This window comes from Rhipicephalus sanguineus, chromosome 10, assembly GCF_013339695.2.
Source record: "Rhipicephalus sanguineus isolate Rsan-2018 chromosome 10, BIME_Rsan_1.4, whole genome shotgun sequence".
Lineage (NCBI taxonomy): Eukaryota > Metazoa > Arthropoda > Arachnida > Ixodida > Ixodidae > Rhipicephalus > Rhipicephalus sanguineus.
This window is the reverse complement of record NC_051185.1, coordinates 31,350,067-31,375,302: the sequence shown is the minus strand read 5'-3', so window position 1 is coordinate 31,375,302 and position 25,236 is coordinate 31,350,067. Positions and strand designations below refer to the sequence as shown.

General features: G+C 44.3%; 1 protein-coding gene across 3 annotated transcripts in view; it reads left to right on the top strand.

The window, feature by feature from the left end:
• The first annotated feature begins 991 nt into the window (after positions 1–991).
• LOC119371623 (beta-1,3-galactosyltransferase 1) overlaps positions 992–25,236 on the top strand; it is a 217,578-nt gene continuing 193,333 nt past the window's right edge. For 2 of the 3 annotated variants that reach the window (XM_049419642.1, XM_049419644.1), the window contains exon 1: positions 992–1,143. The gene's annotated coding sequence lies outside the window, so the exon portion shown is untranslated. The remainder of the gene's footprint in view (positions 1,144–25,236) is intronic. The other variant, XM_049419641.1, reaches the window with a different exon arrangement.

Here is a 25,236-nt window from a genome sequence, read left to right as displayed (position 1 = left end):
TTTTCCTATGGGTACAACGTTAAATTATGAAACAATTCTTTTGTATGCGCACGATATTTCAACGTTGGCTATAGACCAAAGAGCCTCTTTTTGTAACAAAATATTGTATGGTTATTTTTTTGTGTGGAATTTCCTCCCACCAAAAAGCAATAATTTATGTGATATAAAAAAAAGCGTTTTGTAGAGCATCAGTTTTTCGATACAGGCAGAATGTGTCGAAATTTCGCAATAGCACCTACACTTTTAGCCACCTGAGATTGAACGTGGTCAAAATGATCGTCCCAGGACATGTTTTTTTTTTCAAACAGCACACCTAAAATTGTTATTGAGTTCACAAATTCTACAGGGGTTCTAGTGGTTGTGGTGCTCGACTGCTGATCCTACGTCGCAGGATCGTATCCCGGCCGCGGCAGCCGCATTTGATAGAGGCGAAGTAATAGGGGTTAGTGTAGTTAGATTTAGGTGCGCGCTATAGAACCCCAGGTGGTCGAAATTTCTGGAACCCTCCACTACGGCGTCCCTCATAATCATATCGTTGTTTTGGTACCGAAAACCCCCCAAAATAGTTTTTAAAAAAGAGTGACTGCGGCGGGACTACGGAAACGTGGGAGGAGCGGTGGGACTACGGAATAACGAAGCCAAACAAACCAAACAACGTTACGCCGCTTACTCCAATAGAGCATGCGCATAAATTCGGTTTTCGTGTCACTTATATCAGGTGAAGGGCGCAAGCAGCAAACGAAGAGAGCGCACGACGCTAGCGGAGGACTCCGCAGCATCAGTAGCAGCAGCAGCACACCGGCGTCACCGGCGCAGACGATCTGCCGCTCGCGTACGCGCGCGCCGGAACGGCGGGCACGCTGCCGGTGCAGACGACAGCAAAGCGGCACCGACGATAGAGACGCGTCCGGCGAGCGCCGGCGCCGAGCGATGGCGCTGGCGTTTGAGTTGTCGGATTTTTTTTTCTTACGCGGGAGCCGCTGCCACCGAATCCAATGCACGCGCTGCTGTGCTTAGAGCCAGCGCGGACGGGCGCGCCGGCGGTGTGCGCAGCGTTGAATCCGAGAACGACCCAACGACGGAGACGCCGGTGACGTCTCCGCCTGTTGCTGCTTGTTCGACGTCGAAGTCGCCAACCCGTGAGTTGTGTGCAACCGCTGAACCATTTGCTCTTATCCCACTTCGTCCGGTACCTTTGCAAATCTCCGCCGCCGATCTTCAAATGGAAGATATATGAAACGTTTCATGCCACTTCGCTCGAATTTGTTTCTGTACGGGGTAGGAATAGCCAGTTACGTATTTGTAGAACTAAATGCGACACCGAAGAACTTAAATGCATCATACCTACTTTTCTAAATCAACATCCGCAAGTTTCGGCTAATGTCAAACCACACATGTCAACGTCTCTTTTTAAATGTGTGGTTAAATCTGCTGGTGTAGCCAGGGGGAGGGGTGGGTGCCCCCCCCCCCAAACCCTCCGACAAATGTTCAACTTTGTATGTGTATATATATACACGGACAGATATAAGCGCACGCACGAGCATGCATAATCTAGGGTTGAACCGCGGGAAAAAAGTTTTTGGCTACGCTAATGGTTAAATCATATTTGTTGTCCTGTGTACCCGCATAGTATAAGCAAGACCTCCACGTGGTTTGTGATGTTTGTAAATATTAATTTGATTGAATTGGTTTTTTGTGCGCGTTATCAAGTGTCGCTAATGGTCCTATACCAAGTTTTTCTTCTACGTTCGGTGCGTCCCGCTTTTTATTGTACAATTTCTTGATGAACTTTCACGTAAGTGTTGAACAGTGCATGGGTGGTAGCACCGTAGTCAGGAAGTCTAATCTGTCTTTAGGTGTACCTACCCTTGACGTGTAAGATGTTCAAAACAATCAATGAAATGAAACTTTTCGAACTGTCAACGCACAATTCTTATTGTGTCAGTGTCGGGTACCTTTTGCATCGGCTCTAAAAACAAGAACAGACATTCTTATAAACACGTGCCTGTTTTTCTCCGTCGGGCCGTTTTGAGTGTTCGTTCGTTTTCTTCAGCTTCGCTCACGGGTCACCGCTTCTTTTATATTGCTTTGAAAGGTAAACCTTGAGGACAAACCCGTCATTTTTCAAAGTTCGGTGGCGCGGCTTTTTTTTAAGTGCGCATCACTGATAGTAACGGGTGTTCTCGACAAACGAGGTTTGACGAATATCGGAGGCGATGAAATTTTCACGCATTGCTTTGACTGCTTCACAGCAACGATGACTTTTTTCCGGCGAACCCAGCCTCCACAGCGTCGGCCTAACTTGCTTCTCTGATGTAGTCTCAAAACGACGGCGCGAAGTTCATGTGTCATTAAAACATCTGTTACGAAAAGCTTGTGGCACATGCGATACTGTTACACCATACTTAGACCACTTGCACACCTTAAATTACGACATCGTTTCAAATGCTCGAGATTAGATGCTATTGATTCTTCTTAAAATGCAAGACATTTAGTGGTGTGTCATTCTAACTTTACAAATGTTAATTCTAAGGCGCAACATTCAACAAATGCAGCTACATATCTCGTTTAAGGGCACATTTTTCTATGCCGAATATTCATAATTTTTTTAAAGCAGAATGCTGTGCGTCACTCTATCAAACTCTTCAGGAAATTTACAAGATCAGCGCAAAGCTTGAATGCTTAGATTTTTCTATGATATACAGATTATGGCAAAGTTGAAGATCTTCTAAAGGCTGGTGCTCCCAAATTCGTGATAGCCAACAGAAGTTAGACAATGCCACTAGTTAAATATTTCTGGTGTTCCTAGTATAACTTGAAACTCTTTTCGAAGTCGACAGATTCGTACTGGCTATGATTTAAAGGTTAACTTTAAAGACTTGGTATGATGTCAGCAACAAGGACAAAAAAAAAAAAAGCCGCGTGTTAACTGAAACTATTCTCTAAATGTTTTAACATTTTTACAATACGTTAAAAAAACGATAATCTGCGCACAACTCTCGATGAAAAGGCGTCGCTTCGGAAGAGACCATTCTTCATTTTATGGGAGGCAATCATGATTGGTCGATATATATTCACCCAAGTCATTCCTGTTTCACTTTTCATGGATAAGTCTAGCTTCTTCAAATAGCACCGCTAAATGAATGTCAAGAATTCTTGACCGAACATGATTTTATTTTAGTTCGCAAAATGCTGCGTCTATTCAAAGACCAAACTGGCAGGTAGAAATTGCTGGTAGGCTTCGAGCACGCGACAACCGCTTATGTACTGTATGTCGCTATTCGAGCTTTCACAGGGTCATTCTTTATTCCTTGTCAATGCGCGTTTAAATTCCCCTTTAAAAATACATTATCGTGAGCCTGAGACACCAAAATCACTCTCTCATCACTCGCTAACCCTGAGTAAACTTTGCCGAGTCATCCCTGGAAAGCTAAAGAAGCTGTCTAACAGGGCTTGCTGCTGAGATAGTTCGTGTCATTACTTGAGGAATATAGCTATGCCGCTAACACGGCGGGCACGGAGTGATGAGACGAACCAACAAACACTGGCGCCAGCAGTCGCATGAAACAATGTAACAGTGCCGTCTACTTTTGCGTAGATCAGCGCTACGTCATAACGAAAGCGCCGACGAAGGGTCAACGTACGTGATGTGTGACATTCGTAGCCTTACACGCGCCCCTCACATGCACGCAGGCGAGGTAAACATTAGCGCTATCTAGAACCTACAGTGGGTGCTTCTGTTTGTCGACCGTGTAACGCAAACTTAGCTTCTTGCTTGCTCAGCTCAATAGTGGACGGAGTGTGAACTCATGACAGCGCTCATTCGAGTTGCATTCGAAGCTGTTGGCTTGGCAGTCAGTTTGTTCGTTGTCGTCGTCGTCATCATCATCATCATCATCATCATCATCATCATCATCAGTCTGTTTCGTATCTCATGGCAATATTCAATGATTTGATGGTCGGAAGAAACGCCCGTTCTACAGATGTTGCACTTGAGCATACAGGGTGTTTCAAGAAATGTGTCCAACCCTTCTAAAAAAATCAGGAAAATTCGATATGTGCTCGGGCTTTCAGATTGCTTTTTCTGTAGCGGCAGGAAGCTTAAGGTAGTTAAGGACATCGTTAGGCCAGTAATTAAAAAGTTACATTAATTAACTTTTTAATTAGTTGAGTTAGGTGATTGTGTCAAATGGGAGAATTGAAGTTCTTCATGCGAGAACCCATCCGAGCTTTGAGATTTCAAAAGAAAGCGTCCTCTAGTAATTGTTGTGGCGTAATGAATTCACCAAATGCAACGGCTTTCAAAGCGAAAGCCATCGAATTCGGTGGATTTCATTACTTCGTAATTATTACTAGAGGCCGCTTTTTTCACAATCTCAATGTTGGGATGTTGTTTCGGACACAAGAACTTCAATTCCCCAATGTGACACGGCGCCTAACTCCACTAATTGAAAAGTTAATTAATTTAACTTTCTAATTACTGTCTTAAGTCATGTCTCTAACCATCTTAAGATGCCTAGCGCTACAGAAAAAGTCATTCACTCATTTTGAACGTCTCAGAAGAATATGGCAGTTGCGTTCTTCCATGTTTCTGTTTAAGTTTCGCCATTGAATTTGGTTGAATTTCATTACGTCGTAATTATTACTAGATGCCACTTTTTCGAAATCTCAAAGTTGGTGGTTTTCTGGCATGAAGAACTTCAATTCTTCCCATTGGACACACCACCTAACTCCACTAATTAAAAAGTAATTAATATAATTTCTTTAATTACAGGCCCAAATAACTTCTTTAACCATCTTAAAATCCCCTGCCACTACAGAAAAACCAATTCTGAAGGCAGCAATTAAATATACGCATTTTCCTGATTTTGTTAGAATGGTTGGACACATTTCTTGAAACACCCTGTGTCTGTTGCCGCTAGTGCGTCTTTAAGCGTGTTCGTGTGCTTTGGAAACTACACGCCCAGTTGCATGTTTTCTCGAGCCTCAGATGGTTACATGCTGATCGTGCGGTTTGTCGTGTTCGCAATGTTAACCCTTTCAGACGCCACCAATGAAGAACTGTCTGTATGGGCGTCAATATGACTCAACATAAACTCAAGGCACTCGATATTCTGTCTGATACTAAAGTAATTTCACAATACGCTGATTTGACTGTAATAATCAGTCCTAAATAAATTGCATAAATATGCATTTATCCTGAAGTCATTCATGCTATGTTCTTGCATCAATAGAATCAATCTGAAATTAGAATTGGTGTGCAAAATAATTTTCGGTTATGGTCATTTTGAGCAAAAAAAATTTTATGCTTTTGTCATTGGCTCGCGGGAAGCGCAACTACTCGTCGAAACATGGTAGGGCCTTCAGTAAGTGACTATATTCAACAGTACACTGCAAAAAAATGAAGTTTGAATGAGACACATTATGCAGGATGTTCAATACACCAAAAAGTCACTATATCGTTGCGCTTTCTCAGCCACTAGACGACATAATTAGAAAAAAAGACAAGTGCGTACACAAGTGTGTACAAAGCGTCTCAGTGGGTTAAGGGGAAGTTGGAAGCATGGTGATCAGAAATTGGTGATCAGGTAATGTCCTTGGAGACAGCTTCTTCGAAAAAGAACTTTTAGGGGCGAAGCTCCTTAAGGCGGCACCCGTTCGTCCCTCGTAGTCGTAGTCGTAGTAGTCGTAGTGCGTAACCCAGTCTTACGCTTTGACCTCCAAGGTGGTGCCGGTGGGAGATTTTTCCTGTGCGTTGTTGAACAATAAAAAATATCGCATCGTGCGCGTTACTAAAAGCCGAATTCTTCTGTCTCTCAGCCCCAATTAGCAGCCATTGGCATGTTCCAGTAGGAAACGTTAGTAGAAGTAGAAGTGTAAGTGTTAGCTTAAAAGCCGACTTCTTCTGTCTCTCATTCCCATTAGCAGCCATTGTTTACCTCCAAGGTAGTGCCTGGTGAGATTTCTCCTGTGCGTGATTAAACATAAAAATTTTGTTCAAACGTCTTTGATTGATGAAATAAACCAACGAAAAGACGCCATGTTTTTGTAAAAGCAAAACGAAAGAGCGCCATATGTTTCTAAAGCAAAACGAAAAGACGCCAGCTGCTTAACGAAAGACGCCAGATGTTTTATAAAGCAATGGTTTTTCTAAACAATGACAATTCACAGCGTACATGTAAAATTAAAGTGAGCTGCAAGTCGTCATAACTCATCGAACCTTTAGTATAAGCGCGCCCGACTCACGTCGGCGATGATGTACTGGGCAGAATTCACGGAGATTCACGGTTTACCGATGAACCTCCGCAGCTTCGCCCACTCATCATCATTCACTCCGTGATATGCTGTGATTTTTTATCTTCGTCAGGAAAACCCAGTGTCGCGTAAAAATAAACGATTTGAAACCAGAATACCTGTCGTTGAGTGCGCCGTCTCAATTTCGGAGTTCCGCATCTCCCAAAAACGCGATTCTCAGACTAGACGGAAGGGAACGCCTACTACACCGCAATCATAAGAGAGACGCTATGGAAATCTTTGTAACTTCTGTAACTCGCCATCATGACTACGAGGCGGTGCCGACTAACACTCCTAGTTTTCATGCGCATAAGTAACGCCAGGCCTGCGCGTAGCGCGCAGCACAGTCACAGAAAAAATCTGGAAGAGCGGCCTTTCTAGAGCCCGTTCCAAACTCTCTTGGGTAAACTAATACAAGTAAACATACAAGGTATCTACTGCGAAACAAATCATATTTTTTGTGAAGCAGGGAAGCACCTACTACGCCATTAATCGTCTATCTGCAGATAAGCGAGGTACCCGCTACACTCTGTGAGACATTATGTGCACTTTGTTGATACTTCATGTGGCTGATGACGGTGAAGAATTATGGTTGACCTCTCTCTAGTGGGTGAGAACCTTTAAATGGCACACTAGTTGCGCAATTTGCATTGTGTGACGCCTCGTTGGTATTTTATTCTTCTGCCACGCTACAATACACATGGTAACGCGATTCCTTGCCCGACATGATGCCTGTATAAGGTCTTTTCGCAAATGAGTTACAAGCGCCAGCGAGGCCTGTCCTTTGTCACTATAACCTAATCTTTCTTATTGGTCTGCATAGTTACTGGAGAGCAAGACTGATTAACAGAAATGCTGAGCCTCCGCGATCAACAAAAAACATATTCCAGGAACAAGTGATTCAAATACGCGGGATATATGAACGTTTAGTGACGCTCTAGACTGGTTTTCTGTGTTTGATTTGTGTTTAAATATGCCTGATTATTAATTTGTTATAATATCACTCTAAGTGTAACGGTTTCCTTCCTTGTATTAAAGAAAAAAAAACAGCGTGGCTCTGTGGTAGAATACTCGACTGCCACGCAGATGGACCGGGTTCAAATCCCATCCGGTCCCGGATATTTCTCACTTATTGTATTTTTTTTTCGTATTTCGCGCGATAGTGGTTAGGAACACCGGCTTCAGCGGCGGAAAACTGTGCCACTGCCGTTGTGATCTGTGAACATCTTTCGCTGTAATATCCGATAATCTGGGCGAGGGGACGACCGCCGCGGTGGCTAAATTGGTAAGAGCATCTGCGCGTAATCCGAATGTTGCAGGTTCGGTCCCTTCAGGCGGCTTGCTGTCTTTTCGTCCACTTTCTTCACATCTATATCACAATCACTATAATACAAATAAAACAGTTAATTAACGCCCCCTATACCTTTCTTGGCTTTATTATCTGCTGGTTTTCATTAAGGATAAATCGAGGAGTAAGACAAAGATCTGCACAATTTTCTAGTTCGATCATTTGTGTTTGAGATGTGTTTCTCGCAGATGACTTTCATCCCGTCATCATTTATCTACCTATTTTTAGTATATAATTTGTATTTACATTTTAGTATGTAGTCTGTATTTACAAATCACGTTACCCGTTTAAACCGAGTTGCTACATCGTTTTGCATTCTGTTGCGTGGGCATGGTAATACTAGTGATGCTAAGAGCCCAGATGATTTTCAGAAACGGTCTGTGTATATATAGAAATAAAGTGAGCACTCATTCGTTTATTCAACAAGCCGAGGTCGGTGCACCTGAACTTTGCAATAGCGCGAACATTTCCTTTTTGTATTGTACTTTCCTGTGAAGCATCCCTTATCTCTCTTTCATTCTTTCAATGCCGCAAACTTGTGTGTTAGGATTGAGCTCTGTTTATCGGAATATATGTCACGCTGATTTGTAGCTTGACGATTGATATCTGCTACAAGTCTAAAGCTGATTTTTTTTTCCATTTGTTTCTCGTTGATAGCCCACAATCATTTTTTTTCCTGTTAATATTTGTAAATGAACGTGATAACTTTCCCCTCTTCCTTTGTCTCAAATTACCACTGTGTTTCTAACTGAATGAGTAATTTAAATTCTAAAAAAAGATGATCGACACCCGATAATTGGTGTATCTAGACGAACATAAAGCGCGTGACTACGTACTTTAATTTGTAAAAGAAACTTCACTCGCAAGCATTCGCTTGCGCTGTCATGTTTTCATGCTTATTACAGATAACCCATTAGTATTGTGTTCTGTTCTTTTCCGTTTTAACTGGCTTGCTGTGGAGAGTTTGAGGTTTATATTACCTCGGCTAATCCTTTTATAAATGTACTGCAGCGAAAAAAAAAGTCGCAAAAATTTGTCGTTCAAAATCCAAAGATTTCAATATTTTTTATGTATTCATAAACTACTCACATACTTTGACTAAATAAATAAATAAATAAATAAATAAATAAATAAATAAATAAATCTACAGGTTCAGACGATATGAATTTCTTCTGCAATTTCATTTTTTTGCTGATTTTGTCATTTCTTCAATGCGGACGCACACTTTACAGATTTCGAAAGTCATCTTGTTTTTTTGTTTTTTTTTTAATTTCTTTGGGAGTGTGTACTGCGGATATTACTTACATGTAAAAAAAAATGCTGGCATACGCGTTACCAACTAATATTTCGTGAAGTACGCCTTCTGTTACGCAGTGTACGAGATTCCTCTGTGAAATTATTCAATAGAAATCCTTTATTATTAATAGAACTGAACAATTTATAGTTACTTCGTTCGTTCTGTCGTACCAGAGAATCAGTGCTTGTACGAAATATTTGAGCCTCAGCATATAATTCAACTTAGGACATAATAACGAATTTTGGGCGTGAACAGGTCGAGTATTGCATTTTGATTCAGTGCTGCGTGAGTACAATACTTAAATAATAAAACCTCAATAAAAGATCAAACTTAGCATCGTTCATTAAAAGAAAAATTACATAACCGGTATATAATGAAATCACCGCGCTAATATCATCATGCTTTTAAACAAAGCTATAAATTTAAGCCAAAAAGACACTCGGAGAAATTCACTAATTACACCTGCCAGTCATCCGTAAAACGCAAAGTAAGCGATGTTATTGGCTATTACATGAATTATATCCACCTCTGCTCAAAAGTAACAAAGCAGCTTCAAAAAAAGTCGCGTTCGAGCTTGACAATCCCAGTAGCACGCGCATCCCAATACCCTGGCGTATCCTATGCTGCAGGTATGTAAAATTACTACAATAAAGGCCATCAAACGCAAATAAAAGGTACCTGTGCTTTAACCTACATGGTGCACATGTAGACGAAAGCATAGAAAATTTCCAAACTCTCTTGGAACACTTAAAGAGTTCATCAATATATTTCATATTTACCAATTAGCCTTACCGTAATCAGACGGTGTATGTAAGCGGTGCCTCCTATAGCGCTGTCGCACGGTCAATTTCAATCGCTGTGTGGCCTCACTCGGATAAAATTTCGCGATCGTAATTGGCTCCCATTACAAAAGCTGCGGAAGGGAACCAATCGCGGTGGCGAAATTTGATCCTGATAGGGCTCGATCGCGATCAGAAGTGCACGTTGTCACACCGGTATTATTCTATCTCTGATGTCACAGCCACGTGTAATTGATGATCGCAACGGGAAATGAGATTGTCGCCGATTCAATAAAATTGCACGTTCAAAAGGCAATCCCGTTAACACGGAAGCATCGCTCTAGCTCGTCGCATGTCAGTTTGATAAGAATGTCGTAGGCCAACTGATATCGCCCGCTGACGTCATTGTTCCTACGGTACAGCTAACCTGCAATGTCGAACACCGGCAAGACTAACAAGCGCACGATTCAGAGCATTGAAGCCCGAGCTCTTGTGATACGCCTTGGGTTGCCCCGGCACGCGTCAACGGTTGAAACCATTGCCATCGCTCAAGATTACTCAATCATGACACACATTATCACCGAGACAATTCGTACGTACCTCACGCATAACGCCAGGACCCCTTCCCACCATCCGGCGAGCCTAGCTGCTGAAAGGCCCCGCACGACGTATAGTGTCATTGTTGGCAAACATGGCTCATCATTTACTGCGAGGTACGCACCTGCGTCAAAACCAGTGTTCCCTCCGTGGTGCTTGAGCCGCCCACGAGTTCACCTAACGGTTCCGGGAGTGCGGAAGAAGTCGGACCTACCGACACATGCACTGCTCTCCTCCTGCTCCTGCTCCTACTCCTGCTGTACGAAAACTACAGTAACCACGTCCACATCTACACGGATGGCTCGACTACGTCTTCCAGTTCTGGTGGTGCGGTGGTTATACCATTGCAAGGGATAACTCTGCGTCTTAAGACTTCACATGCGACGACGTCTGCGGCGGCAGAACTCGCGGCTCTGCGCATCGCACTGGAGTTTATTGATTCTGAAAGACCAAGTAAATTCGCTGTGCTTTCTGACTCAAAACCGGCGTTAGAGTGCCTGCGGTCAGTTCTCCGACGCCGATGTCAGAACATTTGACGTATGAAACCGTGAAACTCCCCACCACGTAATTCCAAAAGGCGACGATATTCATTTTAGTGGTTACCTGGTCATTGTGTATCAGTGGAAATGATTCCGCAGATCACGCTGCTAGCGCATCACATCAGGAAGCAACATCGTTCCAATTCCGCTTTCAAGGACAGACGCTGCGAGGCAAATTCGACAACTGGCCCACAGTCTCACACGGACGGAGTGGAACGCATCAAGCATAAGGCAAACCAGACTTCATAAAACTGAACCCTTCACTGTAACTGCGACCTCCATCCGCCTTCATCGACGCGAGTCGCGTTCTCTATCGCCTTTAGTTGGGAGTTGCTTTACGAGGGCATATACAACGTTAATCGGAATGATGACAGTGCGGCATGCGGTGTTGCGGCACCGGAGAAAACATCGAACACTTGCTGTGCCACTGCCCTTGTTTTGCCTCGGAAAGACAAGTACTTTCCAACGCACTGCGGCGACTGGATGATCGGACAATTTCCGTGCGGGTGCAACTACAGCACCGTCCGCATCTCTCGACGGTCTACAAGGCACTGAAAGCCCTTTTGCGCTTTTTGAGAACAACGGCTTGTGCGAACGCCTCTGACTGTGGGCAATCCCGCACGCTGAAGTGAATTCACTGCATCTCTCTCTCTCCTCTTTTTTTCTATTCCCTCTATTTCTCGTCTTTCTATTCCCCTTCCCCGGATTCCCAGTGTAGCCAACCCCCCAGGGTGGCCAACCGGAAGTGTTTTGGTTAAGGCTCCCTGCCTTCTCCTCTTCTGTTTTCCTTCACCTCCTCCGCGTTTGAAAAGCGCTCCTAAATCTTAAAGGACCCCTGACACCGAATGTGGAAACTCGAGATGCTTGTGTTTTTGTTTGATAGTCCTGCATGCGGGGGCACTTCTGACCGATTCTGAGTGACGAGCGTTGCCTTTAAGATATTTTTATGGTGGTTTAAAGTAAGCCTGAGTGCTCATCTGAATTTTGAACTCCTATCAACAAACCACTAGTATGGCGTAGACGTAGGCCCCTTGTGACGTTGCAGAAGTAAAGCAAGTGTTTGTCGACGTCACAGACAGAAATATGCGCGGTGCATTGCACTGTGGTATATTGCGAAGCATGTTTGCTCTCCCACCTTCTCCTTCTTCGGTACGTGTCGGCAGGCAGGGGAGCTCTCCGTGTGTGTGTTCTCCAACTGCCAGTTCAACAAGCGCGTGGCTGACGTCACCGAATACTGAGCGCACGTCATCACGCGTGCCCGAGGCGCGACCGCCGCGCGGCGGCGCTAGTTCTTATCCTCTTCGGCGCGCGTTTTGAACCTACACTAAAATGACCACATTAACGCTGCTAGGATTATTTAGACATCACGTTGGAGGATTTACGGTGTCATCCGTGATTACAAGACATAGACTACTTATTACAACATAAATGTCACAACAAGAAACGGCTGTCAGGGGCCTTTAAAGTTCAAGCACGTTGCTTAAATGCGAATTATGGCCGTTGCTGTGGGGGAGATTTTCCAAGCGACATACGAGTCATAGATTTAAGTGGTTATCGCAACGTCTACATATAACACATGTGACTCCAGTTTGCCCCAATTGTGGTATTGTTACATAAAAAATGCGCTGTATTTCACAAGGTGCCGCCAACCTGCCGCGTTCCGTCGGGGATTGTGAAAGAGTACTTCGAAAATTCCACCTTGTACCACAAGAATTAATAATGTTGGGGGTTTTACGTCCAAAAACTGAGATATGATTATGGGAGACGCCGTAGTGGAGGGCTCTGGAAATTTTGGCGATTTGGTTTTCATTAACGTGCACCTAAATCTCAGTACACGGGCCTCTATCATTCCGCCTCCATCGAAATTTTCATCCCGCGACCGTCGGGTCAGCAGTCGAGCCCCGTAATCATTAGACAGCCATGACGGGTCTAGTACCGCAATAGCAAATAATGAATTCAGCATTTCTTCTGGGTTCTGGTGAAAATTTTTGAGAGAAATGTGGCGTGCTGGGAAGAATAAATCGTAATATTAATCTGTAGTCACGATGAGTCAGCAGAAATATATACTAGATCAATGCAGTTTACAGAGTTTAGGCAGCCTCGACAGTAAACTGAATTAAGGTTACGTTGATATGGAATATTTACTAATACTGCATCCCAATTCATCGCCTCATGGTTGACAGTATGGCTCTGTCATTGATTCAGAATGAAAATAGCTCATCTATTCCAGATCCCGACTACAGAGTAAGCTGTGGGTGACTGTACTCGATAGATCCGTAAAAATCCCTGTGCTTCCTTAACTAGCGCTCAGACTACTTAAGCCGAAATATATAGGTGTTGGTTAGCACTGTTATCAAAGTATTTTGTTAACACCACTGCTCGTTCTACATGCTACAATGGCACGGTGGAACGAATGTGGCTACTCCTCAAACCCATTTTGCAGCATACGCAAGTTCACAAATCGATTCATTTTCGAACTGAGCTATTTTTTTTTGAGGCTTCCGTACGATTCTGTTTGATACCTTCACTTCTGAATTTCGTAATGAGAAAGTGAACGCACCGCTAGCGCATCGCGAGCTGCACTATTAGTTTTTTTTTTTTTTTTTTGAAGGCGAAAGCCTAGATTCCTCATCAAATGCGAAAATTTACCGTACGGCGTCCCGCGGCGTCGGGGACAACACGAGTGATGCGAAAAATAATCATCACGTGATGACGTCACAGATCGACAAAATTTGTGACGTCACTGTGACGTCACGTGGCGTAACGTCCCATGATTACGTCACATGAAACGTAGCTTGGTCAAAGGTGGGCCGATCACGGAGCAGTGCAGTGCAAACCATGTCAGGTACCTCCGATCCTGGAGACAGCGCAAAACCAGCTTTAGGGGCAGAATGCTTTCGGAGGGTGGCGTGGCAGCATCAGTGCACCGACTAACAAAAATAATAAGATGGCTTTCGTCTTCGAGTCGTCTTAGGTGAATGTATAAGAAATCCTGTGTGCCTTTTTTACCATTCGTTTTGAAGCCACCTACGCCGGATTTCTCGACTCGTGACACATATAAGGCTTTCGCGTTTATAATTCAGACCAGCTGGGGTTCTTCAACGTACACGTATAACACACCACGCGAGCATACCAGACACAACAACATTTCTTTGCCTGCCGCCTACTGACTTTTTCCAAATCTATCATTCCGGTCACAAACGCATGCAGTGCTACTGCTACAGATACCGCGATACTACTGAGTAATCTTGAACGAACTGATGTATGAGCTGGCTTCCTAGTTTTGGACGGGCCCACGTTACGCCATCTCGAATGTCAGGACATCGCGAGGAAAAATCGGGCTACAGTTGCCGTGGTGATGGCGACATCTTGCCATTGATGGCGATGATGATTGGCAGTAATGATGCTTTCTTCCTGGAAGAGAGAGCACGCGAAATAACTGAAGTCCTCGAAATTGACAGGGTTGGTTCATTGAGCATTAGCGCTCCTTAGACCTTCTTAACAGAAAAAAAAAGAAAAAATACACAATAAAAGGAATTTTTATCATCAGATAGGAGCCGCATGTGAGTTCTGGAAGTGGATAACGTTCTGAAGCACGTGGTTATGGCGTTTTTTTTTCGTGTTTGTTTTCTCTTTTCCTTTCCTCTTTCGGCGATGGCTCTATGGTATTGATAAGGTTTCCCATAATATGCACCTGACCCAAAATAAAGTGCTAGTCTAAGTCAGCACTATGTCCTGGTCTTTTCACGTTTCTTGTTACGTGTTTTTAGTGTTACGCTGTGAAACTATGGCAAAAGCGTATAGCGAGAAATTTTGCCCAGGACGGGGTGGGGGGGGGCAAGAGGGCTTCAGCCTTTCCTACTCCCCCCTCCCCCCCCCCCCCCCCCCTGCCAGGCAGGTTACGCAAGGTGAACGAAGATTCATTAAATGCAAACACTCATCCACCCAAAGGCTGTCTAAAGCCTCAAGGGAAGCCGGTATCATCGAAAGACCTCTTCGAAGTTGAAAGCTTTGACCTCATTCGCGGACGTCGAGCTTACACGAGAGCATTTTTGGGGTGATCGCGCTTGGAAGGTTCCTCGGATCAATATTAGCCACAGCGTTGATCATTCGGAGTAGGTTATCTCGAATGCGACGCTAGAACTAACCACGTTTAGCTCCTGATTAGCATTTCTTGGTCAATCCTTTTTAATGCGGAAGCATTGTATGCTTAATAAAGCGGAAAATCAGGCCTCCGTCCGGCGTCCCGTCCGGGCTTAACGTTAAGTCCGATAGCAACAAAAACCAGCGTGACCAAATGATGGACGCTACGTTTTAGTTTCGAGTAGAAACCAATTTGTTGCACACCTAAAAAAAATGGCCTTGAATATTTCGAAATTGAGTGACCTGCGTTCGAAACCGACTTGGACCCCCTCCCAATATCCACTCCGCCCACATGAGCAACTTGGGGGTCCCCCCCCCTCAAAACTCACTTTGCGAATTCGAGCACAGGACCAAGTGATCACGCCATGTAACAGTCACGTGATCAAGTAAGATCCCTAAATTGCGACGTCCACGTGGCCAAATGAGCTTCGTGTGAGAGATTTCGCGTGATGTGACGTCGAAATAGTATGGACGTCGGTATAGTCGACATGCCCCTACACACCGTGGCCTCGCCGGCCGCTCCAGTCTATTACCCGTCTGTGCGCTCCTCGCTGCTTTCGTATTCAATGCAAATAGGAGACTCCAAGTGTCTCTGAGTCTTATCAAACCACCTATACTAAGGGTTGTGTCTCGCGTATCGCCGGCGACTGGCGATCAAGAAACGAACGAATCTAACACCGACAATTCGACCAGGAAAAGCATGAGGAAGTAACTGTTGTCTTTACCCGTACTAATTGTAAGGTAAATTTAAATAATTGAAAGTGGACCAAAAATCACCCTTCCTTCGATGGTATCTGAACCCACAACCTTCGAATGAACCGAATAGACAATTAGGCCAGGGAATGCCTAGAGGAACTTTAATTGTTGTCTTTTAACTGTAGTCGAAGGTTGTGGGTTCAGATCCCACCGATGGAAAGGATGTATTTTTGTCGACTTTAATTAATTTCAATTTACGTAACAATTAGTATTACTACAGTTAAGAGACAGTAAATAACATCCCTATGTTTTCCTTGGCCTAATTGACTCTTCGATTGATTTGGCTGTGTCTAACGAAGCCCATCGGAAAAAAAATCCCCATCCGTCGATCAAGAAGCGACTCAAAAGCTACCGACGCTCAAACCGTCTAGTCTGACCTGCCCGTCACCGCACGAGAAGTTCCTCGCAATTGTTACGCCGTTCACGTCTACTTCCTCCGCCACGTCACATCGTAAAACGAACGAGCATCCTGTATCTGCGCATTTGATTAGTTCATTAGCCTTGCGACTGCGGCCGCGCGACTTGAAAATAGAGCAGCGAGGGACTGAGCCAAAGTAGCCGCTTTTCGACCAAAACGCGTCCATTTGCGACCAACGTGGTCGCACCACCATCAGCGATCCCTAAAAAACCATTTTTGTGTATCATGTAAGAAGTTACAGTGAATCCGCTCCTGAGGTTGTCACAGTAACAATACAGAGATACACGAAACAAAACGTGCGCAACGATAAACGTTTAAAAAATGGAACGAGTCTCCACGAAGTGTATGATGACGACTGGGCGAAGCTAGGTCCTAAGGTCCATGATGTCTACGTTGAAATCGCCGACTAATATAAAGGGTTTGTGCTTCTAGATGTTTATATTGTTCTGTCACAATTATGATTTATATTAGTCTATTGTTAACCTTTTTAGGGGATTTTAGTCGGTGCTGTGCCAGGAGCACGGACACCACACAACGGACAAGCCTAGACCCTAGGTGCTTCGCCCCTAAAAGCGGTAGACTTAAAATTTTCAACGCAATAGCTAATCGATGTCAAACGAATCATTCGGCATTTCTACAAACTTGAAATAATTCATTACGGCGTCGTGGAGCAGATTGTTCCAGTTACGGATAGCAAGCGACCGTATGTGTAAACTCCTACTCTATATTTATGTGCTTTCGTAATATTTATTTCAACCCCATGAAATAAAACAAACATACGTCAACACAATATTTAAACAAACATCTCTTCCTTGCCATAACTACAGCGCAATCACATTCCGCAGATTTTCCATCAGCCAGTGTAGGGTAGCAAACCTTAAGTGCGTCCGGTTAACTTCCCTGCCTTTCCTTGCTTCTTTCTCTCTCTCTCTTTCACTGAATGTGACTACATTGGTCACAGCGTTCGCAAGCAACCTCGACACTGGAGACGTGTCCCTGTTAGAGTAACTTCTTGCAAGAATGCAGCTTTGCGAAATATTCGTGTCCGCCGTAAAGCCTTTCGATATCCTGCATATCCGACTAACTAATTGCACGCTCCGCGCTGCACGCTCAAGTCGACGCCGTGTTTCCGACGCCGCAACCCCTAGTGCGGTATACTTCAGCGAAAGAGAGTTGCGAAAGAGTGCTCTCGTTACAAATACTGGCCCCGCGGGTTTCTCCAACGAATCGGAAGAAGGGCACGCTAACAGGATGCCATTCCGAGTGCGAAACTTTCTTCGGATGTCGGTGAAGCTACGACCGCAGATAGCGAAAGCACTGAAAGAATATAACACTGACGCTTGCGCAAAGTCGAATGCCTGAGCACCGAAGTTCTTGTTGACGACGAACTGCATAGTAATGTCGCTTGGTTTCAAGGATCGCAGAAACAGATTACGAAGATCTCCCTGCTCGCACGACCCCGCAATTGTTTACAACATAGAAATAAAACTCAGTATCCCTTATGCATTCGTAAAAGAAGACTCAAAGGCGAAAGCAATCTTCTTTTTCTCCTCAGTCGATGTATTCATCCTCCCCTGCCCCCCTCGGAAAGCTTTTGCACTGCCTCCGTGATCGGCCCACCTTTGACCAGGCAATGATGTCATGTGATGACGTCATGATGTGACGTCACGTTAGGTGACGTCATGATGTCGTAACAAATTTGGACAATATCTGACGTCGGGATGCCGTCATATTGCCGCGTCATGACGTGATGATATTTTGCGTAACTCGCATTGACGCCGCCGCCGCAAGACGCCGACGCTGCCGACGGTCAATTTTGGCGTTTGATTTACCCCGCGCGATCGATTTGCCCTGCTCTTTTCTTTTATCTCATAAAAGCAAATGGGTGGAGGGTACCCTTATAGCTTGATGGTTGAGGGAAACATAACGAAACAAAAAGCAGGGTGCTTTTCTTGCTCAATACATTTGTCACCAAAGACGTACGACCGGAAGCGCTCCGCGACCGCAGCGTGAACGACTTTGCGTGCTTCGACCGCGGCAGACCGAGAGAACGGTGTTCTTACAAAAGAAACAAAAACAAAACTGTGTCCGTCCCCAGCAACTTAGCGCTAGCGAGAGCCCCTACGTCTCCGCCCACGTGTACACCGCGGGTTGTGACAAGCAGCTTGACACCTTTTGTTGTCGTCGGTGGGGCGAAGTACGACACGTCGACGCGGTCTCTCTCGCCTCTTTATGGATCAAGGCCGCGCGTCGGGTGGCGTGTACAGTACGTACGTGCGAGGGTGTTTGCTTCTTTTTTTTTTGCCTGGCAGCCATCAAGGCCGTCACCGGTGAGTTCTTGCGTCATGCATCGCGGCTCGTTGTACATAGCGTGAAGGCTCGCGTGTTTTTCAACTGCGAGTGCTGCAATAGGGGACGGACTGCTCCGTCTAACTTCGCCTTCGGTTATATAATATAATATTTGTGGTTTTACGTGCCAAAACCACGATATGACTACGAAGGACGCCGTTGTGGAGGGCCCCGGAAATTTCGACCATCTGGTGTTCTTTAAACACGCATGCACTGACATGGCGCAATCTATGCACTGACACGGGCTTCTATCATTTCGCCTCCATCGAAATGCGACCTCCGCGGCCGCGATCGAACCCGCAGCCTTCGGGTCAGTAGCCGAGCACCGTAACCGCTTCGGTACCTCTGCTGACCCTTCGGTTATACATATTCAGTGTGACTGCCCACAGCAGCGTTCAGAGACAGGTGCTTTGCAACGAGCTCGATAAGTTGGACGACCGACCTCTATCAGAAGCAAGAATGCGACTGCTTGGCAGGCGGGTGTATCATCGCAGAAGTTTCGGCACCCGTCACGGTGGTCTAATGGTTGTGGCGCTCGACTGCTGACCCAAAGTTCGCGGGATCGGATACCGGTCGCGGCGTCCGCATTTTCAATGTAGGCGAAAATGCTGGAGGCCCGCGTACGTAGATGTAGGTGCACGGGACACGAAAGAGCAAAACGATTTTTCTTACATTAGTAAGTACTCTTTCACGATACCAAAAACACCGCGCTTGAGGCGAGAAGACGCTTAGTAAGCGAGGAAAACGCGCAAAAACAAAATGTGGGTGGCGACCCTATATTGAAGTTTCCGCACCATTCGCCGTGACGTCACATGTTTCGACGGCGCCTACTAGGGACTACGTAGTTCCTAATCGGTAAAAATGAAGTGCATTGTCCTCTGATGGGGCCATAGACTTAACATACCAAGTTTGGGGTAATCTTGTTGAGCCAATGGCGCCAAAATACGATAAATACACTTTGAAATCCATGACGTAACGCGGGGAGATACCTGCGCGAAATTTAAAACGATACTTTGAACTTGATTTTATCCTCTATTAATAAACCTATGATGGCGCAATTAACGACATCAGAGTTCTGAGAGAACAATTTATGGATCTAAACCGATTCAGTGTTTCTCTTTAGTGTCCCTTTAAGAACCCCACGTGGTCGAAATTTCCGGAGCCTTCCACTACGGCGTCCCTCATAATCATATCGTAGTTTTGGGACGTTAAACCCCAACAATTATCATTACTGGAAATTTCGGCAGGAGAACGTGCCTGCTGCGCCACACCATAACTGATACAGCAGTATACCCCGCCTTTTCATTCTCTCCCGCACACGGGACCCCGATTGAAAGGGCCCCGATTCCATTAACGTCACCAAAACTTGAACACACGTGATCCTATGACGCTTCACCGTGGTCGGGCGCTACTTTCTGACGTCATTAGTCGTGCTTCTTGAAGGGCGCCAAAATTGGTCATAATGAATGACGCTAGGATTAATTATGCTATTCTTTAGAGCATTTACGATTATATTTCGGGATTATCGGGTACAAAGCTAATAATTAACGATTAAAAGTTACAAAGATTTTGTTGTCAGTTCTCCTTTAACGTCACAAAAGAAGGCCGTGCAAGCGCTGCTGCCCTCTCTGCGTTCCTCCGATCTATTAGAACGGCTCTGATTGGTACGGCCTGACTTTGCGTTCATGTGTCATTTTTTTCGTTTTTCTTTTCTTTCTCTGTGTACTATTTACGACCCTTAATTCATTAGCCCTGTATAGGGTAGCAAACCGGTTACGAGTACCAGGTCAACCTCCCTGCCTTTCCGTTTCATCTATTTCTCTCTCTCAGTTTGCGGGATCGAATCCCGGTCGCGGCAGCCGCACTTTCGATGGCGGCGAAAAGGCTTGAGGCCCGTGTATTTCGCTTTAGGCGCACGTTAAATAACCTCAAGTGGTCGAAATTCCCTGAGCCTTCCACTACGACGTCCCTCATAATCATACCGTGGTTTTGGGACGTTGAACCATTACAATAATTATTGTAGACGATTTTGGTCAGTTCCGTGTTCGGATCCCTATACATCGCGCCTATGGGAGTTTCCCTACTGGTGTGATTCAAACACCCCGATCACGGACACATTGCGACTCGGTAAAAAAAAAACAAAAAAAAGGAGAAAGACAACGCTGTCATCAGTAAAACTTACCTGCGGGAGCATCGCTGACGCGTCTTTGCTTATACTTTCTTCCTTTCTGTCTTTTCTTACTTTTCACTTTTTTGTTTGGTCATTTTTATGTTATTCGATAACTCCTTTTTTGGGGGGGAGGGGGACCCAATTGAAAAGAAGAGCTTCACGCACGGTTGAACCCGCTGAAAGAAAGGGAGGGAGGTCATGAAAATGAAATTGGCCGAACGACGTAAAAAGCAAAGAAGCACAAAGGAAAAGCGATGACGCTAGAAAGAAATGGGTAAGAGATACGAGATTAACGATAGTAAGAAAAAAAAGAGAAAGCACTGAGTGAAAAAAAATCATACCACTCACAAAGAAATCAAAGAGAAACACGATACGGGGTAAAAGCAGGCGAAGGTCACCCTGCTGCTGTGTATGTATGGAAAGGGCACTGTCGAAAGAAAGAAAGAAAGAAAGAAAGAAAGAAAGAAAGAAAGAAAGAAAGAAAGAAGACGAAAAGAAGGGATGGAAAACATCTTTTTGCGAACCAAAGGCACTATCTATCTATCTATCTATCTATCTATCTATCTATCTATCTATCTATCTATCTATCTATCTATCTATCTATCTATCTATCTATCTATCTATCTATCTATCTATCTATCTATCTATCTATCTATCTATCTATCTATCTATCTATCTGTCTGTCTATCTATCTATCTATCTATCTATCTATCTATCTATCTATCTATCTATCTATCTATCTATCTATCTATCTATCTATCTATCTATCTATCTATCTATCTATCTATCTATCTATCTATCTATCTATCTATCTATCTATCTATCTATCTATCTATCTATCTATCTAACCAACCTGGCTGTCGGGCTGTCGGACTATGACCGCACAAACAGGATGGGCACCAACCGGCAAAATTGCCATGTTACGTCGTATGGTTTTCTCTACACACAAAGAAATTGAGAACTGGAAAGCTGAGGGAGAGGAGTATATAGAGAGAAATAGATGAAAAGGAAGAGGCAGGGAGGTTAACCTGGTGCGAGTGACCGGTTTGCTACCCTGCACAGGGGTGGGGATATAGGGGTCGGAAAGAGAAGCTTACTTACGACCTAGCGCTGTTGTGAAATCGCAATATTTGTGTGTCACACCTCACAAACCTGGACGAAAAGAATTGGGTAAGAAGCGCCTGGCAAAAGAAAAACAAATGAGCAAGAGGCACGACAGTCTTTGTCTTTTTTTTTAACCTTTGAATACCGAACGTTGCTTTTTTACCCTTTGATGAGCAAATGAAAAACGCAAAAGCCACTGGAAGATAGTTGCCACGCCTACACAAAATAAACATTGACTTTTTTTGCTTTCTGTGCCACCCACCTGTGCGGTAAACCTGTGTGGTCGAATGGTTGAGTCGCTATGTACCAAAATTTGCATGAGCATGCATGAGCGTGTGACGAACATGACGCCATTTATTTACATGAGGAGCAAGACACTTCATGTGCTTCCATGTGGAGCTTCCATGTGGAGACGCACATGTGCTTCCATGTACTTACACATGGAGCAAGACGCTCCATGTGTCTACAGTGCGTCATGGCATAAATGACAAGATGTCATCGTGATGCCATTACGGTCGTTTCATTTCCCTGCTGTATATCAGAATCTGCATCACACGACGTGCGCGTATGACAAAAATGAGTGTCAAGTCATCGCATGAACAACATGACATGCATGCCGTCTATAACATGACACAAATGGCACAAATCTCAGGATGCATATGTCATGCGGTAATGAATTACGTGTCGGTAATCTTGTCAAGAATGGCATACCATGACTCGAATGGCATCTCATGCGTGTCTTGTATCGCATGACATGAGTGGCGTGAATGAAAGATGTAAATGCCTTGATTCCTACAAATAAGCTACGTTATCTCACTATGCATACGAAGAAACAAATGCGGTGACATGACATACGCGATGATATGTACCGCATTTATTTGCATGAAACCATCCCTGCATGGTTGTCCAACTCCCATCTGCTGTTCTGTAATGGTGCCTGTAGCGTAGGATAACTGTTTATTAGCACTGGCTAACGGTGTGCGCGCACCTGGTGCCTGAAAACGACGGTGCGATGCTTCTCGTTTGTGATCGTGTGAAACATTCGTGTAAAGGTTGCAGCGATAGCGCCGTGCCGCATCAAAAACATTCGCTGGTCGCTCACCTTCAGAGTAGAATCGATCAGAAATCTTTTTTTTTTTTTTTTTTGCGGCGCTAGCACCTAGCGACATTGTTTTTCAAGGAGCACACTGGAATTCGCTCCCAGTCAACCGAAATTCGAGCATTGGCTTCAAAGATATAAAACCCCCCAAAACCAAAACTCATATAGGAAGGATGTAATGATTCAAGTAAAGAGTTGTATGGGATAGATATGATATCCGGACATAAGTTTAGTTATGATATGGCGCAGTTGTCTGCCAGAATAATTAATAAAATTGAACGAGTTCACAGAAAGAGCACATTGTTTTTTTGTGAACATTTGGGACCGTTGCGGTACCATATATATATATATATATATATATATATATATATATATATATATATATATATATATACATATATATATATATATATATATATATATATATATATATATATATATATATATATATATATATATATATATATATATATATATATATCGAGTACAAGGCCCACGTTAGGGCGATAAAAAACGCAACACCTTCGCCTACGTAATATCAGCCTTCTGCGTTTTCACCACGAAATTCACTTCTCCAGAGGATAAATGTATGAGCGGCATACTGACGCGATTCTCTTCACCCAGAAAAGCCGTGATAGCTGCTTCACAAACTAATGTCTCTCTGTCGTCGTCTGACACATTTTACGATTTTTGTTTTAGCAAATTCGGGCGCGCATGAGTATCGATTACAGGGTGTAGCTAGAAATGTTAGGGGCTAGCGCCATTACAGGCCCCTCACTAGAACCACGGCCACTCGATACAAAAAAAGTTTCTTTCTTCTTTTTACTTTTTACATCGAGCGGCCGTGGTTGCCTAAATATAAAATATAAAATGTTTTTTTTTCTTATCTCGTAGTCGATCCTTTGGTAGACGGCATGTGAAGAGCGGTTGCGCATATGCGAATAATAATTTAGCGCAATCGAGTCTATGCTTCCCTCTTACAATCGTTTTTGGCAAAAATTCACGTGCTTCGTGAGCAAGGTGGTATTGTCGTCCAAAATAATAGAAATATTTTTGCGGTTCAGATGACTACATCAGAAAGGAGGTTGCGGAGAAACCTTGTTCTTGTTCTGTGTCTGAAATGAAACAGTGCTACTAAGGGATCCACGCCTCGTCGGCTTGATGTTCATTACGGACGCGCCGTTTCGCATCACGCCTCTTCGACGTGAACTTCCTTAGGGACACTTTTACCAATTTTACTGCTGTCCCGTAGTACAGAACATGGTGATCTATATGGTCAAGCATTTTTCAAAGCACACAGCAGCATACAGCTATCTCTCAGTGCAGTACAGAGTTTCTTGCATTGTCAAGCTTGTAAGGCGAAAAGCCCATCTCTGTGTTTCATGGCTGGTGTGAGGTACAGGAATCACGTGAACGCGTGAGCTGCGCATCCACTTCGTTGCTTTTGCATGAGTTAAAAAAATCACAGTTTCGCCGCAACGGCGAAGCATTGAATGCGATAGCAACAAATTGGAGTCTAACGCAGCTCGAAATGGCCAGCGCTTCGCTCGAGCCCAAAGAACGCACACAGGACGAGCGCGAACTATCATGCGTCACAGCTCGACACTTGAAGCGCACTGCTCAAACATGAAGCAGGACGCACGAAACAAACGAACAGGTACACACAGGACGAGCGCGAACTAAATGTCGCTGTTGTTACTTATTTCTGTTTGAACAGCACGCTCCTTTCGCAAACGCGGCCGCTGCAGCGAGCGAAAGACCTGCGTTGCGCTCCTCGCGCCATCTCCCTGGCAATGAAGAAACGCATATAAACGCCTGCCGTCTCTGAGTCCAGCCAGCGGTAAAGTGTGTGTATATAACGCTCGCCGTTAGCTCCCTAGAGGATCGGTGTTTCGTGGCGTAGTGGCTAGCGCCACGGGCTGCGGAGCGAGAGGTCACTGGTTCGATTCCGCGCTTCGGAAACATTTTTATAAATTATTTTTCTTTGGGACTTTCATATATATATATACATACTTAGACATATGCGGTGAATGACGGCGACGGGGACGGACAAAAACCAGTCGAGACTTCCATATAATTGCTATCGCAATAAAAATTGAAGCCAGTTCCACCCAAAGACAAAGCTATACGAACTGCGCACCATTGACTCGTCTGTGTTTCCCTTGAGCGTATCTTGTGTTTATCGGCTCTTTTCTGTTCTGTTTTGTGTGATTCTGTGATCCCTTTTGTACTTTTCTTGTGACTATTTGATATGTTTTGCGATTATCAATTTTCTGCTCTACGGTCTCTTTTCTACTGTCTTTTTCTACTGTTTGCTGATCCCATCGCTGTGCGTCTAACTAC